Genomic DNA, 20,421 nt, shown 5'->3' with positions numbered 1-20,421 from the left:
TTAATTTGAGACATTAATCAACTGGGATGAAATTAAATGAAATAAGATGAGATGATATGGGATGAAACATAATCTCAGTAAAATGGTGGTAATTTACTGAGATTTTTTCAGTGGACTTTTTGGAGGATCCCGAGAAGTTACGTCCAGCGGCCTTGTTTCATTTTCCCACATTTGTGCACTCTTACAGGTACTAAACAGTTAATAAACCACCGTTATTACACATTTAAGCCTAAAGAAACACTAAATAGACAAAATAAAACAAATCACCAACCTCACTCCTCTCGTTCCCGCCAAGAAGTCCGAATAAAATTTTTTTTTTATTTTTATTCTTATATATTAGCCGGATACAAAGTCCATTGGCACTTAAAATTTATTATTTTTATAATGTGACCAGTACGTTAAAACAGCAACTTTCTACTTTAGCACCTTTATACTTTTTATTATTTATTTGTGGTTCAATGAGTCATAAATTTACTTATTAACGGTATCATGAGAAACATTTACGGCATCGATCACCCTCTAGTCGTACAGTTCAAACCTCACAAAAGAAACATCGCGGGAGTTTTTCGCAAACAGTAAACATCAGAATATCCGAAGCGTGTCTTTTGTTTTCGTTTATTCTAAAGCTATTTCTTTTGTATTTACGATAAGTGCGTGCAGGAAATTGGTCAATTTTGTTAGCAGTGTGTCTGGAATAATGAAATTGAATAGACATATTTTTACAAATTTATTAAAAGCCGTCATCTTTCAGGAACGGCATTGGTTTTATACAGAGGGTTGTATAACTTAGAGAAATAGATAAATGCTCTCTTGAAAATAGACACTAAAAATTTTACAAAATCTTATAATGTACATGACAATAAATATAGTATCTTTTTTTTTATTGCCCTTGTAGGCTGACGAGCATACGGCCTACCTGATGGTGAGTGGTTACCGTCACCCATGGACTTCAGCAATGCCAGGGGCAGAGCCAAGCCGCTGCCTACCGCTAACTCACTAGGTTGCGACGTTCACTTTTTACGAACACGTGGTTTCACATTTTGTTCTGCGGCACGTATTATATGAAGTTCATAAAATTGTTGGGAAACAGAAAAGGCCCCATGTACGTAATTTGACAATTTGTGCTGTAGGAAAGGTAGCTCTTTATTTCTATAAAATTTGGTAAAGTACGTAACCGCCAACCGGGTGTTGTACGGTTTGTGTCTATTATAAGTTTGAATCTCACACGAATACTTTTTTTTTATGTTTGAAGGATTACTGTTGGGCCGGAGACCTTTCCAGTTTTACCAGACCAAGTGAGCGTGCAAAGGCTCAGCTAGGAGGGGGCGGGATTTGCTAATATCTGCCCGAGTGCCTCCGAAGGAGACCTAACAACTCAAAAGTAGCTGCTTCGCGAATGAATATACTACCGGATCGAAATCGCGACCTGCTGAGAAGATCCGGCGAGCGACACGAATACTTCGCGGCAGGTGGTGGTTGCGCCTTATGGTACTCACCCATGCGCGTGTCAGCAAGAATATTTTCCAAGGACACGAACAATTCCATTGTGCTACTAAATAGAATTGTAAATATGAACACTCCATATCACCAAAGAAACGTTGAAGTGATTGCGTGTGCGCGGTCAGCTTTATGACCCATATTTGTCGAACAGAAGGTCAATTATATTATTATTACTACTATTTCCCATACATAACACAGGGCTCCGAGTAAAACCTGATTTTGTACTGTTATTGCAGTAGGCTATTGTTTGCACCATATAGCTTTCAATACGTCGGATTGGCATTTGGGATTCTCTAATAATTCTTAATCTTTATTATCCATTTTTCAGTATATTTTCATTCAATTTCCAATTGCCTAAACAGGAGATTTGGGGAGACGACTTCCAAGTATTAATAAATCATGACGTTATTCATCTGGATTAACTTACCATCCTGCTGTGCCACACCATCCTATGCTTCGAAAATAGCCATTATAGGTGGAATAGCCATTATACGATGTAATTAAGACTTTTGCTTCATGAACTGGCTCGGCACTAATTTTGTGATATCGATAGACACCGGTAATCGCTTTATACCTGGTGTTTCGGAGTTAAGAGTTCACGGACCGGGTTAGTTAGCTACGTAATAAAATAAATTAATAAAAAGTACATTCTATTCTACCTCAATATTTATCTCGATTTACCAATCCATGCCTTCATAAACCAAAAGAGGGTTGACGTCACACGGTCGATCGTAAAACCGAACGCATTTACGTCAAATTGAACTACACTATGTTTTTTCGGCGTCACTAATCCAATAAAGAAAAGAAGAATATGTTTATTTTTTTTATGTTTTTAATAAATTTATTGTGAATATGTTTATGTCATAATTGTGTGACAGATTTCATATGATTATTACAGGCAAAGGCATTATATGCAGATATGCAGATCATGACAAAGAAAAAGAGAAGAGTAAAGAAATCTAAATCTGTATTTAATTGATAATAAGATATGTAGTGCCGTTCTTATTATCGAATAAAAATCTCTTAATAGCCCGTTTTTTTGGTAGGTCTTTGAGCTGAGGTAAAGATTCACCTTCGGAATTATTTGCCTTACAGCCTTTTATTCCGTCTCAGCTGGCTATTTAAATTGATCACCATCCATACCTACCTACAATTTGAAAATCAGTCAAATCGATTTCTTACTGATACCTTAAATATTTTACTCGGATCTCACATGAATACGAGCATCTTATAGCTCTGAGAAAACTTCACGGAGAGCTGCTCATTTTATTTATTTATAAAACCGCGGCCTATTTGGTGTCGTATATTTATTATTTTATTATATTACTATATTTCTGTTTCCATACATATGCACCACTCATCGAGAATGATCTTTGACAAAGGATTGCTTTATCAATATTTTTTTTACAATATTGTTTATTTTATTACATCGTGTAAGATCCAATTGATCGGCATCAAGATTCACGGTTAAGATAAAGCAGTTTTCAACATTAATGTTAAAGCCTCATGGTAGATACTTTCGGCATTTGTTATAATAATTTGGAACCTTTATGAATACATTACTTTATACGGTTTTGAATCATTGTCATTACCTAAATACGTCATTATCTATATCATTATACAAATCAGTTTAAGTAGCAAAGGCTTGGTAAAATTTAAGATTACAGGATTTTCTTTTAAATTGCTTTTTAATATTTGCGACCGAGGCGCCATCATTCTTTTACTAGTAAAGAACTAGTAAGATAATTTGCATTTAATTACAAATATTAAAGTTGATATAAGTACTCCCAGAAATCAGATCATATTTTGGAAAACGGAGTTAATTTATATTTTGTAGTTTTTACTTTTGTCGAATTATAAACTAGTTATGCTATTTCACTATATTTGAGATTTTGAGAAGAATAAACTAGAATACATATTATGTGTGTGTCTTTTTAAACAAATTTAGCGACAATACAAACTACATTTATTTCAGTCTACACACAGATAAGCATAAATAAACTCGGCACATTTCTGTGTAAAACTCAGAAGCTCATCGAAAAAGTATTGTATTTTACGTCGAAACAGACACTTGAAGCTTTACTAAACGAGAGGCATTTCTTCTAAAAGAGGTAACCTGAAAATCTTTGGTGTGTATTTTGATCTGCTCACGAATGAAGCTGTTTCATGTTAGGTGAGATGTTTATACAAATTGTATTATATATTCCAGGTGGTTTTCCTGTTATTACATTTTTAAAAGGTTGACGGGTGGTGCTGTGAGGAATTGTGCGAGATGATCTCATCAACTCATTTTTACCATCGCACCGTCCGCCACCGGACCAGAGTTCATCCATACTACCTAGAACCACTGTATTCATTCACAATGCGGTTCCAGAGATCTTTTCCATACCACGTACCGGCCGGCTTTGGAATGAACTTCCCTTCACGGCGTTTGGCGAGCTCTATGATATGCCCTTCTTCAAACGAGGCTTCTGGAGAGTAATTAGCGGTAGGCAGCGGCTCGGTTCGGTTCCTGGCATTGCTGGCATCCATGTGTGACGGTAACCACTCACCATCAAGTGGTCTGTACGTTCGTCTGGCTACAGGGGTAACAAAAAAAATTAAATTGTGATCTGTTATAACGCTCTTTATCTAAAGCTCTTTAATATTGAATTAATATTGAATCAAATTTGTTCCATAACTTTATTGTTTCATCTTTAATACCATTAATACTTTTTTCCTACCTATGCTGATAGCCTTGAGAGGCTATTTCAGCTTCTCCTTGACGTGTAGGTGAGCTCACGAGGCTCAAACCGGGGATGTTGCTAACACTGGCCCTAGCAAGGCCAGTGTTTCGCAGAATCTACCACCGAATCGGAAACGCGACCCACTGAGAAGATCCGGCGAGAAACTCAATGGCTTGAGTCTATGGTTAAATTTACTCGTAATACAATTACTATATCACCCATATTAAGGAACACAGAATGTCGCCCAAAGCATTTTTTTTTCTTTTTCCTACCTATGCTGATAGCCTTGAGAGGCTATTTCAGCTTCGCCCTAACGTTTGTAGGTGAGCTCACGGGGCTCAACCGGAGAGTTGCTAACACTGACCCTAGCAAGAGCAGTGCTTCGCAGAATCAACCACCAGATCGGAAACACGACCCGCTGAGAAGATCCGGCGAGAAACTCAGTGGGGTGGGCTGTGTCTATGGGTTAGTTCGCTAGTCGAGCCCTTCGTCGCAAGCGACGGGTTCGACGAGGCCGGTGACCGGCGCCCAAAGCATAGCAATCTCGATGACAAAGACCGAAAAAGCATAACAAATTGAATTTCACATTCATTTAATAAAATTTATTCTAATTCATATAAAACCTTATAAAGCAGCCAAGTGAAAGAAAGATTGATTGCCTGTCGGAAATCCGTACAGAACAGATAACATTGTTAGTTATTTAAAAGAATTCTCAGGTAGAGTTTTATCGGGTCGTAAAGCGGCTGAGAGGTCACCGCATCGAATCAAGTCACAGATGGTTGCTCACTCCTGCGATCGTTGCGACCGACCTCTAGTGTCGCCTCAACTATCAATGCCTTATTGTAAGCCAACGGCAATCTCGTAAAAATTTACGACGACTCATGAAAAATAATGTCAATTTATAGACTACAAAATTCACTTCAAAACAGATAAAGATAAAAATGTTGAAATGATCGTTTTTTTAAATATTTCGGTTGTTGTGTTCGGTATCGTCATTTTTTAATTATTTATAAATTTGGTCTAAATTAAATTTGTAGTTTTTAATTACCAGTTATTAATTATCTTATTTTACTTTGTTTGGTTTATAAGAAAAAATATTTAAATTTTTCAGTACTTATTTAATAATTATTTTGTAGTTTTGTTGAAAATCCCTCAAACTATGATCTTTTAGGTATTAAGTTTTTCTGCGAACAAGATTGCGAAGAAGATCAGGAGAACAGAGTCACTGCTTGAGTAAATCAATAACATTCTGCTGGTGACAAAATGTCATGATATCTAGAGTCCTTCTATCTTTATCATTATTACTCTGAAATCCTATAAATATTAAAAATAGGTTTAAGAGTAGCATTGTCTTTTTATAATCGTCGATAGCGATAGGTTTTGAACTTTAAACCTTGATTGAAGTGAAGTACATTTACTAGTGCTCAACCTGGACATCGCCTTTGAAACTTAAATAAAACCCAATATAAATAGAATGCTAAAGTCAAACAGCAGAAACTAAAAAAAAAAATTAATTTTCGCTGAAAAATAAAACCACACATCATTGTGAAAAAATAATGAAATTACTAATAATAATGAGTAATGCGCCAGACCCAAAATCTGCGTGAGATTATAAACTTTTTTCATGACTGTTACCTAATTTATTTTAATGAACTCACTTCTTCAACATATGTATTTGGTAAAAATACATCTAGAGGTCTCGTGGCTCAGGGCAATCTAAAGGCTCTGCGATTACTGAAATGTGTTTTCCAAACAACATCCATATTCATAGGTATACGAGTAATATGTCTTCTAAATTCCTTTTTTTAAGATATACATATTTAGTTGAGAAGTACGCAGTCTATTCCTATAGGCATTCTTCTCCAAGTAACGAATATAATTCGTCTGCGAATAACATATTATTAAAGTTAAGTTACGTTATAATATATCTTGATTAAATGTATATTAGGATTGCGTACAGGTGTCGTTTCAGTTGTCATTATTACGTCTCCTTCCCGCACCTCGGTTTTCTCTGAATATGGCTGCCGGGCTCCCGAGTGACTTGTCGTAAGAAAGTCATGGCCCTGAGTTAAATTGATGATCCACGTTTTATTTTCAGATTCGCTTTTGTTTATTCAATTTAAAGTCGAAATTCAAATATTTTTTTAATAGTTGAGATTTAGTTTTGCTTAAAGAAGCATAACAGCTACATCGCAATGAAACCGCGAACTGATTCGAAAGAATGCGACAACACCAACAAATTTAAAATACAACTGAAACATTACTTGTGTATAATACCCAGACCGCTGACAAACACTCTGGATACATAACTCCCTATATTACCATATACAATTTCACGATAACTCATTTTAAGTGACTCATGTATTTTTATGACAAATAAATATTATTTAAACTCAAACTCAAATTGCTGATGTCGTTGTTCTGTTCATTAAATCTTCTTCTTCTTCTTCTTCTTCTTCTTCTTCTTCTCAGTCGTGTCACTCTTGACAGAGTAGTCGTGATCGTCATGTAGTGTTGGAAGAAGTTATTATAATTTGTTCTAAACTATTATTAATTAACCTCTTTAAGAAGTTTGTGGGTAAGCTTGTATTATTTATATGCGTAATATGACTCTTGATTGCTCAAATAAAAAAAAAAACTATTAAAGCATAAGTAGTACTTTTCATATTTTTAATATGGATTAAATTTTAAACAGAAATGAGCAAATGGTAAGGCTCTACTTGTAGCAGTATCTGTTGTTCTCTAGTATCTACTTGAAAATTTTATATAGGTGCTGTTCTACAAACTATTCTAATTTCATTTCCTTGTTATAATAATATATTTCATTTCTTATTTAATTTATCTTAGTTTTGTACTTATATGTACTTATACCACATTGTAATTTTGAAATAACTATGCTTATGGTGTATAATTAATTATTGACGTGACAACGTCTTATAATTCGATGGAGACGGCTGCACGCACGAAAAACATGACTCATTGAGGCGTTCCAGCGTTAAGGCTTGAAGTGCAAGCGAGAGCGCGCAACGAGCGACAAAGAGGCACAATCGGCCTCCGCGTTCGGCAGCGTTCGACATCTGTCTCTCTCCTACTTGAGTGAGCGATGCATCCGGGTGGACAGCTGCTATACAATAATAAATTTACATGTTTTTGTGAAGTATGAAGTTCAGTGAAAAGTGAATGTGGTGTCAATTGTCCATACAAAATATCTATCAAACAAATAAAATTAAAATTTTCTTTTGAAAAATTAAACCATTCCATCAGTATTTTCTTATGACGTTGTCACGTTCAACTATCGTCAGTAAACCGACTTTACAGACAACCGTTTTTTTTTTGATAGGTAATTACCGATAAAAGATACAATACTTTATGCCGCCGTTTTTCTGTTTACAAAATGAAGCGACATACTTTTTGAAATGGTCTAATGAATAGCTAAATTGTAGGTTGTCATTATACTATTTTTTTTCTTAGGTACGAAAATAGCTTGTCCTGTTCGTATTATAAAATAATGCCACGGCTGCTGTAAGCTTTTCTTGCTATTTTCTATACCAAAATTTAAGCAACTTTACCTAATGCTACTGCAACACCGTCTATAAATTAACGCATAGCTATAACAGGTCCACCGTTACGAGATTCCTTTGTAGACCGGTCACGAAGCCGCAACACAATCTCTCTTGATTGTCTTCTAAGTCTTTTGGCATTTTGCAATAAATAAAGCTTACGGGAAAGTACTACGATCTCAATTTAAACGAACGTAAAAATTCACAAGTAAATCAATACGAAGGAATTTAAATACTCAGTCGACGTTTGAAAGACATGACGTCTCGCTTAGAGTGACAACAAAATGGCGTCGCCGTCAGTCGTCGTCTGTCTATAGCTATAGACTGTCTGATTGATTTTGCCAACTAATAAAAATATCAAATGTGGTACTTCCCAGTTTATCTGTTAAATAAAAATAACATAGCCTGGATATGTTCAAAGAATAATACAATAATTATTAAAAAGTTAAAACTTTTTACTAATAAAAAATTGAAATATTATAAAAGAGCAGTGTGGCAAAAGAATCGGTAGCATAGTAGGATATTAGTAATTGATTAGTTCTAATCTCGCTTTAGATTAGTCCCTAATATCCGTAATATTTTACTTTCGACAACTCGAGTCAAAAGTAAAATAAATGGTTGAACGGAGATTAGAATTTATTCAGTGTAACAGCCCGGCCTGTCACTCAGTGGCAACGTCAAGATAAAACTTCGCCGCGTCACAATGAAAACGACACTTTTTAAATTTCATAATAATTTTCTGGCCATTGTGCTGTTTTTATTAATTAAATTGATTAAGTAGATTTGTATCGTTGTATTGGTACGCTGTTGATATGATTTAAATAAATAAAGTCTGCAAATTGTGTTATAATATATTGCATACACAGCTTTCCTATATTCTGCATTGATTTTTGTTATTATTTATAGTTAATTTGCTGTGTTTGTTTGTTCTTGCACTGGCGCGTGATTTTTCCTATCGAATCGAGGCTTTGTGCAGTTTTGTTTTCAGGTTATAGTGGTGGTTTTTATCCTCGTACCAGTAACGGAGGATAGTAGGGGACACATTTCGTTTAAACAATTAGAGGTAATTTATTGACTTATATACTCATAAGGTGTAAGATATCGATAAATTCGAATACTATGTACCCATCCACACGGCCCACATGGTGTTAAGTGATTATCGGAGGTCATAGACATCAACAAGATAAACGCCGCTAATAGACAAAAAAACACTACTAAATTCAAGATTCACGGGTAAACTTATACGAAAATCGCTAATTGCGTTTATTGGAAAACTAATGTATAAATTTAGTTGCAAATATGTCAAACTAGTAAACAGGAAAACGACGTCTCTCGACCTAAAATGGAGTAGCGTTTCCACGAATAGACGACTTTGTATTGAATTTAAAGCCGAGTTTATTTATTCAGGAGCCGGTGAGAGGGGTGTTTCAGTATGCATGTGATGGCTTGCTGCGTTCGTCGACAGATGCCCGTAAAACTGCATAGAAATCCACTAGAGAGAGAATAGAAACATACTAGAGATACACAACTTTAAATTCTAAAAACTTTTTTATTTAGATGTTGCGGTAGTGCTTATTTAAAAGAAGAACGCATTAATGTAGAATAATGCGTTCTTGTTTTAAATAAGTACATTAGAGAATGACAAAATAGGACAAGCGTTTTTGTTTTTATTACGCTTTTTTCGAATGAACTCGATTTTGTACAAAAGCTTCTCTAGATTTGTAAATACTTTCTTTAAATTAATTTTTCAAGGATGTATGCTAAATAAAAATCCAATTTATAGGGTGCCGTAGTCAAGTAGTAAAACCCATAGAATTTCGTCCAGACCGTACTTCACAGCTTATTTTTTTTAAGCTGAATGCACACGCGGCTTCAATTAAAATTGTAAACATAGCGTTTAGTCTCAGAACTGACACTTAAAATTAATTTAAAAAAAAATAGAGGATGCTACTCAAGGAAACGATGACAAAATTCGAGAGTGCTTAAGCATTTTAGGTATCGCGTTAGATATGTACATAATATATCATACAAATGTGAATTTTCTATTATATCAATGTATGTTTTATTTTTATTGCTTAGATTGGTGGACGAGCTCACAGCCCACCTGGTGCTAAGTGGTTACTGGAGCCCATAGACATCTACAACGTAAATGCGCCACTCACCTTGAGATATAAGTTCTATAGTCTCAGTATAGTTACAACGGCCGCCCCGCCTTTCAAACCGGAACGCATTACTGCTTCACGACAGAAATAGGCAGGGTGGTGGCACCTGCCCGTGCGGACTCACAAGAGGTCCTACCACCAGTAATTACGAAAATTATAATTTTGCGAGTTTGATTTTTATTACACAATGTTATTCTTTCACCGTAGAAGTCAATCGTGAACATTTGATAAGTACATATATCATTAGAAAAATTGGTAACCAATTACCTGCGTGATTCGAACACTGTTGCATCGCTAGATACGATTTCACCGGTTGTCTTATCTTTTAGCCTACGACGATTTCAAAGGTTTTACAAAAGTAAAAAAAAAATATTATATGGATGGTTCTCAATTACATATTTAATAATATCAACAGTTTTTTTAGAAATATCCTTCTAAAACGTGTACCCTCGGCATAAAACTTTAAAACATACGACTCGCGGTGGTCAAATACAGAAAACAAATCTCGAACTTTAAATAAATTCAAAGGAAATTTGCTTATCCAAAAGATGTGGTTCGAGAGAAGGGCTAGTTAGGGTTGCATGCGGTTCGTGCTGACTACGGAACCCTTTGCTGAGCGTTGTTCGACACGCAATTGCTCGATTTTTTGTTGATAATGGAACTATAAATCTTAGACCGTAAAATAAATAATAAACTGGTGATATATAATATTTAGATTAACAGTATTAAGAACAAAAAATATTATTGAGCATATTATTGAAGATGCTATATATAATAAGGACTTAGTACTTCAAATGTACAATTATCAAGAACTAAATACTCGTAGTATCAAAGTGATATTTACAATATTTTGTTCTATGGTTGAGACAGCCTAATGAATCCCAGAGTTTCCAGGATTAGCATTTGATATGTTTGTTTATGTTTATAAAATCAAAGTATGCAATACATGTTTATTGTATTACGTTTGCAAACAATATATTACATAATATATTTCAAATAAGTTTTTATATCTATTTAAATGAAAGCAATGAGCATTTGATAATTTTATCGAACGATTAAGGAACAATCGTTTTCAATACAACCTATTCGAGCGGTTGCAGTAAAACTTTTAATTGATCAAGTACTGGTATTTGAATTACCTAGTTTGGCTATCAATACGTTTGTTTAAATTTTATATTGATGTTGTTATGTACGTTTTGTTTTGGTAATTAATATATCATAAAAATTTGTTCAATTTCTTTTATTACTCTCGGTTTTTGAACCTTAATCTATACTAATATTATAAAGAGGAAAGATTTGTTTGTTTGTTTGTTTCGAATAGGCTCCGAAACTACTGGACCGATTTGAAAAATTCTTTTTCCATTAGAAGCCGACATTGTCCCTGATGAACATAGGCTACTTTGTTTTTTTTTTTTTTTTTTTTTTTTTTTTTTTTTTTTTTTTTTTTTTTTTTTTTTTTTTTTTTTTTTTTTTTTTGGTTTTATGTGTGTTTTAATGTTTCCGAAGCGAAGCGAGGGCGGGTCGCTAGTCACTTATAAACACAACCACGAATAAATTCATTTGTTAAAGTGACACTGTTAACACATGTGTATCATCACTTGGAACCCTTGGGTCCGCGGATTGACTTCAGTTCTGTATTTTGTACCATATGTTCTATGGGGAGTCCTCTGGGAGAGGAATTGTTTGACACGATCCCATCATCTCGTTTTTACCATCGCACCGCCCGCCACCGGAGTAGTGTTCATCCACACAACCTTGAGCCACTGCGTTCATCCACAGTGCGATTCCAGAGATCTTTTTTGCCACGTACCATCCGGCTTTGGAATGAGCTGCTCTTCTCGGATTTCCCCGAGTGCTATGACACGTCCTTCTTCACGAGGCTTGTGGAAAGAACTTAACGATAACAGCGACTTGGTTCTGCCCCTGGCATTGCTGACGTCCATGGGCGACGGTAACCGCTCACCATCAGGATGGCCGTATGCTCGTATGCTTACAAGGGCAATAAATATAAAAAAAATGCCAATACGTTGACCGTATGTTAAGCTAGTGTCGAGTCGTGTCGATACTAACACCATAATTGCCAGTAAGTCTCTGCCTATTTTTTATATCTAAAAACATATGAGATTTTAAATAAAAATATACCCAGTTATATAGTTATATAGTTTTATGTAAATATAACGAATGAATATTCGGTGGTACAGCAGTTAGCGCCTCTGAATGCTGGACCATTGGTTGGTTCGATTCCCACAGGGTAATTTTTTTTTATTGCCCTTGTAGGCAGACGAGCATACGGCCCACCTGATGGTGAGTGGTTACCGTCGCCCATGGACTTCAGCAATGCCAGGGGCAGAGCCAAGCCGTTGCCTACCGAATTATTAGTCGTATGGTTAACAAGTTGGTTTGCTGTTTGTGAGACGATTTTTTGGCAACCAATTGATTCATCGGGCCGAATGCATCGAGTTGCAGAGGGAGGAATTTATAATAAGAATGCTAGTGGACTTACGACCCTGGTGTAGGTTTAAAGGGCCCCTGATAATGTGCATTATGTTCATCTCCGTTCTCCGTACTCCTCTCCTTGCCTGGCCAAATTTGACAAGAGCCTACTAGTGCGGATGCTCGTTCAAGTATAGAATTTGTGGAAGTTCTTGACAAGCCAAGGTCTCTTAGTAGGTAATAGTGAGATTTCGCTAGTATACCTCTCCCTCCCATTTCGGCCGCATGTAAACTAACAATGTATCCATTCTTAGTTAACTCGTTCGTAAGTTAATGGTATTTGTTTCTTTTTATTCTGTGATCTTTAGTTATGTTTGTTTCTCAAAGTACAGTAAGCTCTACTAGTACTGTGCGTTTGATTTTCCTAGAAACCAATAATAAGTTCGGTTTGAAACATGAAACTATGACATCCTCGCGTATTTATTGTCTATGTATGTATTTAATTGAAATTATATTAGTTAGTACGTTTTTTCAGGCTCTGATTCCCATAAAGAATCCTAGTTTGGGGCGAGACGATCGTGTGTAATTATTGTTATTATAGACTCAGTTGATATTCATTAAAAGCGGAAGTTTCATAAGCTATTATTAAGACTTCATTGAGCATTATTTACTTCGGAAAAAATACAGGAGCCTTTTGTTATAAATTACAAAGTTTTAGTTAGAAATATTGTCGTGCTTTAAATATTTTGTAAAGAAGGGTCTATCCACATTTTACTTAATACATATTATAACTACAAATGTATATGTACGTGGGTATGAAAAAGGGCGAGTACGTGGCTGTAACCTCATTTAAAATGCATATTGTGCAGTGACAGGGATTCTCTAGAGGGAGACTACTTACCCCATCACAACATTGTTACAAAGAACATTTTAAAATGCTAATAAAAATATTACGGTATCTATCAGAGTTCGACGATGAGAGCGTATACGTTAATATGTTTTTCATCATCATTATTATAAGTTCATCATTATTTTTATTTTAGACTAGCTGACTCTGCCGACTTCGTAGTGCCTCAATCGATAAATAAAAGACCTAAACTTGTATCAAATAAACTTAAACAAACAAAAGGAATCCGTCCGACGTGGGATACATCAAAGGGAAAACAAAATTGATATTTTTATTTAATTCCGAGCATTTTCATATTTATCTACCTTTTAAACCTTGTCTGGACTCCCACAAATAATATATAATTCAAGACCAAAATTAGTCAAATCGGTCCAACCGTTCACGAGTTTTAGCGTGACTAACGAACAGCAATTCATTTTTATATATATAGACTATACATATTAAATATGTTTTTTTAAGCAGGAGCATCCCTTACCTAAATGTTACATTCATGTACTATACCTATGTATTATATTTTGTAAACAGTGAGGGTATTCGTATATAATTTTAATATTTAAAGGAAATTCCTAGACCCGGAATTATATACTCACTATGTCACATATTATTCATTAGACTCGGTAGGCTATTCTAAGCTAATTTTCCTCTTCGAAAGGGATCACTACTCATGCTGCACATGCATACATGATCTGGTAGCTGTCGGATCTATAAAAGTGCAAATGGCAGAATACGGTTTTAAACCGCCTCTGATTCTAAACGAAAATTGGTATAAAACAAAATAATCGTTGTTAATATCGTTACAAATACTGAAACGAACGGAAATGAAAAGATTGTACTCGATAAGAAATTCACACGTCGCAATTCTTTAATGGTAAGCTGAGTTCGTGTCCATTGAAGCCGTACCAACTAATTTATCAATGTCAAAAGTGTAACGAATTGAATGTAACTTCAGAGGTTGTTTAAGTATTTTATTTTAACAAACCTAGAACAGTAACCTTGGTACAGACATTTGTTACCAAATCGTTTTAATAATCATTAAATTTAAAAAACTTTAAGCACTTATTTGGTAAACGGTTGAAGGTAAATGCAATCTAAATTTATTGAAGTTGAAGATTCGAATTTAGCACTTGTTTTTTTTTTAATTACCACAACTTACATTTAAATTGAGTTACGAGTTTAACATTCACACTTCTAAAATGGCTTTTGTCGGAGGTAATTTTTAGTTTTTTTTAATTAAAAGTCATAATGATTTATTAAGTGAAAGCTTCGTACACTTCACCGAGTCTGGCAAAGCATATGAGACTGCACCTAAATTGATCGAACTGTTTTAAAAATTTATAATAAATTAATTTAGGTATTATGTTGGAATTCAATTCAAAACTTACCTCAGAAGATTTAGCTAATCGACTTTTAAAAAAACCCTCGGACTATCACACTACCTGTAAAAATACTACTCAACGTAAACGTTAAATAACATAGTGCACCTAAGTAAAAATATTTATTGTTGTCTGTCACGGGACTGTAACTTAAGGTGCGGCTTATGGACGCTTCCCGCGCCAATCCAGACAATGACGCTTTTCAACTGTCATCTATTGTGCATTAAAAATTAAATTACATAGTTGTAATACATTTTTTGTTAGACTAAAATGTGCTGGTGAGTCTTAATGTCGCCTGTTCTTGCTTCTGTAAACGATTATTTTTCATGAAAAATATATTTATTTATTTATTTATATTTTTTGCAACGATACGAGTACAGCAGTAGTTTTCTTAAATTGTTTTTATATTGTCTCTCATTATTATAACTTACTGCCAACCCGTCAGTTTGTTTTCAAAGTTAAGAAACGTGCTTATTATCTTTAAACAACAAATAAGTGTTTCTTTCTCTACTAAATTTAGAATTCCACAGTCAAGAAGTGATCCAGTCGGGAAATCATTTTTTTTTTATTGCTTAGATGGTTGGACGAGCTCACAGCCCACCTGGTGTTAAGTGGTTACTGGAGCCCATAGACATCTACAACGTAAATGCGCCACCCACCTCGAGATATAAGTTCTAAGGTCTCAGTATAGTTACAACGGCTACCCCACCCTTCGAACCGAAACGCATTACTGCTTCACGGCGGAAATAGGCGGGGTGGTGGTACCTACCCGTGCGGACTCCCAAGAGGTCCTACCACCAGTGAAAATTCATCACCAGAAATTCATTCACCAGTAAAAATCATATGAATTGTTCAGCTTTTTATTTTCCTCTGTCCGTCAGATCCATATGAAAAATTATTTGATTTGATATATATTTCATGATCGAATTGGATACTTTTTTTCTGTTCACCTATGACTGTATGTCATACAATATAAACGTTGTTGTTACTCGCTGAATTAAAACCTGTTTGAGTACAAATCATATTGCTAACTGAAACTTAATATTTAGATGACGACGTTTCTAAATATCAAAAACAAAATTCGCTCTATATTTTATAATTTGCTTGTAGTTATCCCTGACCAAGATTCATAAATTGCCTAAAATAATAATAAAATTTACTTGAATTGTTTTGAATGTATAGGTAATAGCTTGTTCGATTAACTATCGCAATAAAGTTTAATATCGTATTAAAAATAATTAAGGTCTTTCAAAATTCTTTGAAATACTGAGTAATTAAGTATGATAGTGCTTTTGGCGTGTTTGTAGTAAAAACATTACGGTAAAGATTTTGATTGTTAGGAAATGTTTCTCGTCGAACACTGTTTCGTGAGTTATGATTTTAAGTTAGGATATATAACTTCCCATTATATTTACATAGATAATGAAAGCGTCTGCTTTTAGTATTTATTATATTTAGGATTGTTTTAGATTTTACACATTAGGTATAAATACTTTTATTTAAAAGGTTCTAATCACGATTTTTAATTTCATTTCATAGTTTTTTTTTATGATTAAGAGTAGTGGTCTATAGAGAACTTTTAAATAAAAGCATTTGTTTTTTAATGTTAATTAGTTTATTAATGTTATACCTAGATTCAAAACAAGTCTATATAAGCCTATATTTAAATATTCCATTTATATGCCATTCTACATTCTGATGTTACTATAAAATGAAACATTTGATATTTTATCGATAACGTGCGGTGCAAGCTTTTTTATTTTGTGTCATTAGACAGTGCTCACTTGAGTAGTAAATTACTACAATCGATTCAGTCACCTTTAGATCGTAATATTCTAAATAACTTAAGAATAATAATGAGACCTAGCCTCAGATAACACATACACAACCTAAGTAACGCTTCATAAAATTTTGTATAGACTATTTTTGATACCCTCTAGCTGTGCTCGATACGAAAAACCTTATGATTTTCCTAAGAAAACAAGTGAGTAACTAGAACGGCGATGTACGCCGAGAAAAATAAGAGGGACTGTTTGATTTCGTAGATTACTCAGTTCCGATAGTTGAAGTATGTTTACTTCGTCAACATGAATGTGGTTTGTTTCTGACATCGAAATGGTTTTTGAGAAAAGTCGAGATAGCGAATGCAAATAGCTAATTTTACTGAAGACTATAACTCTGAAAATGCTATACTAAAACAAATCAAAATGCTATTCGTAGCTTCGTGGTATAATTCATACCTCCTATTATATATTATGATTGAGCGGTGGCAAATTTGATGGCACGGGCGATAGTTTCAATAAAGGTTTTTGATCTTCTACAAGCAAAGGTTAATAAAAAAAATATCATCGAAGAAAACTGGTGGCCATAACTGGGCACGACCGCAATCCATTTAGTAGACGCTAGGTCCTCCGGTCACTGTACATCATGATTGACGACAACACTGACCCTTTGTGTGATGTAACAAATGTAGAAAAATTACTTTTGTGTGCGACCTGTTCCATTGTCGCACTTTACACCCAAACAAAAAGGTATAAAACATTTTTTATAGCAGTAAGGTTTTCATTTTTTTTTTCCTTTCTACCTATGCTGATAGCCTTGAGAGGCTATTTCAGCTTCGCCCTAACGTTTGTAGGTGAGCTCGCGGGGCTCAACCGGAGAGTTGCTAACACTGACCCTAGCAAGAGTAGTGCTTCGCAGAATCTACCACCGGATCGGAAACGCGACCCACTGAGAAGATCCGGCGAGAAACTCAGTGGGCTGTGTCTATGGGTTAGTTCGCTCGTCGAGCCCTTCGTCGCAAGCGACGGGTTCGACGAGGACGGTGACCGGTGCTTGTGGTGCCTAAAAGCACCGGTAATGGATCAGGAGGATCCGTAATGACGTGCTTTGGGCGACGTCGACGGTTTACTATTCGGTCTACTGGGTCGGGTATGTAATTTCCAGCGGCTACGATGAGAGGGTTCTCATGTCGTGCCGCCTTCTCAAAGTGGCGCAGCGATGCCGACTGTAGATACTTACTAAGAGAGTCGAGCTCCAGGTCATCGTGGAGATCCACATTCCTAAGGAACCATGGCGCTCCGACGGCTATCCTGCAGAATCGTGATTGAATAACCTGAAGGGATTTCAAGTGGGTGCGGGCTGCGTGAGCGAACACTACGCTTGCATACGTCATGACGGGGCGTATACAAGTTTTGTAGAGAGTTACCTTATTGCGGAGGGACAGTTTGCTTCGACTACAAAGCATTGGATAGAGTCGTCCTAGAATAAACGCGGCGCGGTCGCGTACCGTTTTTATATGGGGACGGAATGTCATCCCTCTGTCGAGGGTGACGCCTAGATATTTGACCTTCGAGACCCACGGTATGGGCTGGCCAAAGAGAGTGATGGGACTAACGGCGGAGGTGTTTGCGCGCCTACTACGGAGTGGGATGCTCGAAGTGATGTTCGGAGGGCGACCCCTTTTGAAGAGCACCGCTGCGCTTTTCGTGGGGTTGATGTCTATTCGCCACTTCCGGAACCACTGTCCCATGGTGGCTACTGCGATCTGGAGTCGCCGATGAAGCAGCGACATCTTCCTACACGAGTAGTAGATAGCCGTGTCATCGGCGAAGAGCGCTAGATGGGTCTCCGGAGACCGGGGTATATCATTGATATACAAACTAAATAATAACGGGGAGAGCGCGGAGCCTTGCGGGACTCCGGCAGTCAGTTGACGGGGACGAGAACGAGTTCCCTCTACTCGATATCGAAACGAACGGTTCGACAAGAAGTCTCGTATGATGAGCACGAGTCTGTCTGGCACTCCCATGTTGTACAGTTTGTAAATTAAACCGTTGTGCCAGACTTTGTCGAACGCCTTCGCGATGTCGAAGAAGAGGGCGCCGGTCGGGATTTGTTTACGCCTATTTAGTCCTATCAGGATGTGCTCCGTGAGGCGGTGCACTTGTTGTACGCACGAGTGTTTAGAGCGGAATCCGAACTGTTCGTCTATGAGAATTTTGTTCGCGGTAACAAAATCCCAGAGGCGTTTCCTAAGGACGCGTTCGTAAATTTTTCCTATCGTCGGGAGGAGACTAATCGGACGGTAACTAGAAGTTTCGTTTGTCGGTTTGCCCGGCTTATGTATACCGATAACGTCCGCTTCTTTCCACACCGCGGGAAAGATGCAGTGCGTCATAGCGGCATTTAAAATTGTAGCCAACATTGCTATCAGTTGGACTGGCAAGAGTTTTAGCGCGCGGTTGCGGATGCCGTCGGAGCCGGGTGCCTTCCTAGGTTGGAGGTTGTGGATCGCGTCTCTAACTTCGTCAGTGGTAATGGGGGGTAACGCGTCCGAGGGCGGCAGGGAAGCTCTGCGCTCGACCTCCCTGTCGACTAACTCGGTGTGTTCGGGGTCCGCGTGTTGAGTGCTGGCGGTGCACTGCTCTTGCAGTGCATCGGCCAGCAGCTCAGCCTTGTCATCGTCATCGAATGCCGGTGGTTGGCCTGAAGGGCGTACGAGGGGAGGCATAGTAGCGGTAGTTTCGGATTTGAGAGTCCTAGCTAGTCGCCAGTATGTTTGGTGGGAGGGCGCGAGTTGTTCTAAATAACTATGCCAATTATCGTTACGCGCGTCGCTTAAGCGGGAGTGGACTTCGCGTTGTAGACGACGCATCCGAATCCGGTTTGAATGCGTGGGAAGACGATCGTAGGCCCGGATTGCCGCGTTCCTAACTCTTAAGAGATTCCTAACATCGGGGGACAGTCTGATGCGGTGGAAGCTGTCCTCCACATCGACTTCTTTTGAAGATCTAATGATCGCGGAAGAGATGTGATCGGTAATGATGTTTATGGATTCGACGGTGTTCTCGGGGGATAGATTCGAATCCGGGCCGTAAGGGAGGACTGGAGGAGCGGCTTCGGCTAGGCACGTGCCCAGCTTATTCCAATCCACCATGGTCCTCGTAACAGTGACTGGGTTGTGCGGGCGACCGAGCTGCATAACGACAGGTCGGTGGTCTGAGTCGAGCTCTGACAGTGCTTCGATGGAACGCAAGCGCAGAGTTACGTTCCTAAGCAATTCCAGGTCTATAGTGCTCGGACGGAGCGCGATGTTATACGGATAACATGTTGGAGTTGGGGGACCGACTACTTCAAAGGTGAGGTCGTCTATAAACGCGTCGAGACGCCTACCGTTAACGTTTATACGATGGCAGTTCCACCTAGTGTGGTGGCAATTTAAATCGCCTGCCAGGATGACGGAGTCTCCCATGCCGAACAGTGACTCGATGTCACTGCTCAGAAGGGGCTTGTCCGGGGGGAGATAAACGGATGCGATGACGATCGGCTGGTGTCCCGTCAGCGAGATACGGCACACTGACGCCTCGATATGTGAGAGCGAGGGAGTATCGAGAGGGACAACGTGCAGGGCCCGCCTATAGTAAATGGCAGTCCCGCCTTTGGAGGCGGTGAGTCTGTCATTCCTAACCATGACGTAGGGTTTTCATAATAGACGCAAGAACATTATATGTACTTCTAATCGTCAGGCAAAAGTAGAAGTCGAATATTTCATTGAAGTTTGACAAAACTTGTTGGAAATTGCTAGAGAAATGAATAACTATTTTCTAAAACAATACATTTCGATAATCGGAATTACACTGTACATTGTTACTTCAACAATTGCTGACTGACGATTTTAACGATTAGGTCCTAAAAATATTTTTTTTACCCATATTTGTTTCTGTATTTATCAATAGGGATATGTTTCCAATATTTGAA

At 37.2% G+C, this 20,421-nt stretch overlaps 1 protein-coding gene and 1 long non-coding RNA gene across 3 annotated transcripts in view; one reads left to right on the top strand and one right to left on the bottom strand.

The window, feature by feature from the left end:
* Positions 1–20,421, bottom strand: part of LOC101744185 (frequenin-2) — a 214,340-nt gene that overhangs the window by 157,222 nt on the left and 36,697 nt on the right. The window lies entirely within an intron of this gene.
* Positions 8,526–11,177, top strand: LOC134199784 (uncharacterized). The gene is made up of 2 exons (XR_009974408.1): positions 8,526–8,849; positions 9,194–11,177. It is a non-coding gene; the product is annotated as an uncharacterized LOC134199784 (long non-coding RNA).

This window comes from Bombyx mori, chromosome 1, assembly GCF_030269925.1.
Source record: "Bombyx mori chromosome 1, ASM3026992v2".
NCBI lineage: Eukaryota > Metazoa > Arthropoda > Insecta > Lepidoptera > Bombycidae > Bombyx > Bombyx mori.
Note: the sequence above shows the minus strand (reverse complement) of the source record. Positions and strands in the feature narration are given on the sequence as shown.